Genomic DNA, 2925 nt, shown 5'->3' on the forward strand with positions numbered 1-2925 from the left:
TTAGTTATAGAGTAACTATGATGCAAAATGGCAAAGTTACAACATCTTCTAAAATACAAAGCCTCACTATTGATTTATAAATTTCTCAAATATAATCATTTTACTATTTTATATGATTATTTTATTGTAAAAACTTCACCCTTTTCTAACATTTCCCCCCTTTGAAAATACTTCATTTAACTTAAGCAAGTATTTTCATTCTCTTAGGTAGCTGTCTCCTGATAGGTAGGTGGAGGTGTGGGGTACTTTGGATGTTCCCTAGTTACTGCTCCTATGATTCGATGGGTCCATGCACTGCTTTGGGCTATTTCCTTCCGGATACAAAGATACATCAGATATAGCATAAAAATACAATCAGTATCACAATTACAGTTTGCACGAGGGAACGGACCCATCCTGTGAGGTGAAGGCCCAAACTATCGAAGAGTGCTCCAATCCAACTTTGTTCAATGTACTCTCTTTCCACTTCTTGTTCTACTTTGGTCAACTGGGAAATATCGTATTCTATGTTCGCAGTTACGTTAGGAATATGAATACAACAATGGTCTAGTCTGTCTTTCAAATATTCACAAACACCATGTTCTTTAATTAGTAACATGTCCAACGCCATTCTGTTCTGCAAGGTCATTTTAGTCGTTGCTTGCAACTGCAACTTCAAATCTCTAAATCCTTTCTTTGTTATTCTGGCTAGTCTCTCTGTTTGACCAATCAGATTATAAATCATTTCCCTATTTCGGTAGGTTGCAACCTGGGCAAATAGGGATTCTAAAGCCCATCCTACTTTGACTCCTGTGGAGGGTTCTTGCCAAGTATCTTCATCATCATCATCTATATCCCTTTTTGTTTGAATTTATAGGATTTCAGCTTACCTTTAAATGGTGATTTCTTCCAAATTGGACAGAGTGTGGGTAATCCTAAAGTAATTTCTTTAACTGGACCTTCCATAGATAGGTGGGTAGTCCAGGTCCCATCATTAACTGCCCAAACAAAGTGTCCCATACTACACACCGTTGAATACCTACAGCCTATAGTATTATCTGGGACGTGAATTGTTTTTCCTCCTATTTTTAGTCCTCGGCATGCACACCGAGCCATCAAAGCAACCTTAACTGGGACTATTGCAATCTCTTCAGGGTCAGTATCACAATCCAAAATTCTTGTACAATTCCACCAGGGAACATTTTTGATAGTATTTTGACTGACCTTATTCATTGACAGCAAGTTTATTTCTCCTGTTGCATTTTGTTTCCCTGTCCATTTAAGACACCAAGGTGTGTCTCCACCATATTGGAATTTCTGTAAGATACTCATTGACCAGACCGTATCCCAACTTTGTTTTGAATCATTCACCTTTTGGCATTCCCACACCTTTTCTTTTACTTGTCTATTTACTTTAGTTTTTTTATGATAAATACATCTCCCAACTCCTCCTTCATAAGAGGTAAACTGAAAGTTTAGTTTCTTTTCACATAACGACTTTGTTATGGAGGTTTCCAGAATACCTTCCTTATGATATTCCGTCGCTGTTATGTTTTTTGTCATTTCCTTCTCCTGACATTGTTTTGTTAATTTCTGGAAATGAGAACGTTATTATTCCTCATTCAATCAGTTCTCCGGCTGCTTTTGGTATCGGTAAACATGCCGTTATTTTACTTGTATTTTGCATTTTTGCAAAATCTTCGATTAGGCCTATCATTAAGTTTTCTTCAGGATCTTGGCGGGATATCTGAACTATTTGTGTTGCATCCACTGATGCAACTGATCTTTTAATTCTTTTTCCTGTAACTTCAATTTCACTGTAGTCAATTGCAGAGTCGTGATTTGCTTTCATTCCATAATTTTCTGCAGAGTTGACAATTAATGTTCTTTCTGCATAATCTACAGTTTCATTTGTTTTTATAATGCATCGATATTTGCCCTGGTCTTCAAAAGTTAAGTTTGATAATTTTAATTCTATTTCCCTTGCATTTTGGTTCTGCCCATTGGGCCTCCTTTTAACTTCACCTTTCAACTTCCATTTACCCTGCAGTTGAGCCCTATGTTTCTTACTGTCAAAGATAAGGTCTGAATATTGGGGAGGACTATTTACCTTTTCCCAAATTACCCTTATTGGCATTGATCCTACCGGAATGGTGTCTGTGAACTTGCAGGTCAGAATCGCATCTTGTCCTATGAGCCATGTCAAAACATCTCTTTTCTGAGGAATTTCTAGAAAGAGAACAACCGTCAGCTGTGTTAATGACCAAACGACAATTAAAGTTTTGCAAACAAATCCAGACATCTTATTTACATTTTAGTTTTAGTCTCGTAGGACTTAGTACTTGTGTTTCCCAAACCTTTGGAACTTTCTTTACTCATGTATAATGTATCCAAGAATCCACCCCTTCTACTTTTACTGCTGTGAACGTGGTTAACAGTACTTGATATGGTCCGTCCCACTGTTCTTTTAATGGTTCTTCATTCCAGTTGCGGACGTATACTCAATCTCCTGGTTGGATGTCATGTACTGGATTTTCCAAAGCTAGTGGTCTGTTTCACACCAGAATGCTCCACAGTTGAGCTAAAGTTCTACCGAGAGACAGCACATAATTATAAATGTCTTGATTCCCTTTAATAATGGTATTAGGATTGGGTTCCAGTGCCTTGTATGGTTTTCCATAGAGGATCTCATAGGGGCTTACTGACATTTCGCTTCTGGGTTTTACTCTGATTCTTAGCAGAGCTATAGGTAATGCTTGTGGCCATTTTATTTTGGCCTCTTGACATATTTTACTGATTTGTCTCTTTATTTTTTGATTCATCTTTTCTACTTGTCCTCTAGATTGAGGCCTCCAAGGGGTGTGTAAGTTCCATGATACCCCTAATAGTTTACTAACTTCTTGTACTATGGTTGCAACAAAGTGTGGGCCCCTATCTGATAATATC

At 37.5% G+C, this 2925-nt stretch overlaps 1 long non-coding RNA gene across 1 annotated transcript; it reads right to left on the reverse strand.

Annotated features, from left to right (window-relative positions):
• Positions 1 to 459: 459 nt before the first annotated feature.
• On the reverse strand, positions 460 to 2149 carry LOC134164514 (uncharacterized). The gene is made up of 2 exons (XR_009965175.1): positions 2105 to 2149; positions 460 to 673 (listed from the first exon to the last, which is right to left on the reverse strand). It is a non-coding gene; the product is annotated as an uncharacterized LOC134164514 (long non-coding RNA).
• Positions 2150 to 2925: the final 776 nt, after the last annotated feature.

This window comes from Pezoporus occidentalis, unplaced genomic scaffold, assembly GCF_034315485.1.
Source record: "Pezoporus occidentalis ecotype Australia unplaced genomic scaffold, CSIRO_AGI_Poc_V1 ctg22, whole genome shotgun sequence".
NCBI classification, from domain to species: Eukaryota; Metazoa; Chordata; class Aves; order Psittaciformes; family Psittacidae; genus Pezoporus; species Pezoporus occidentalis.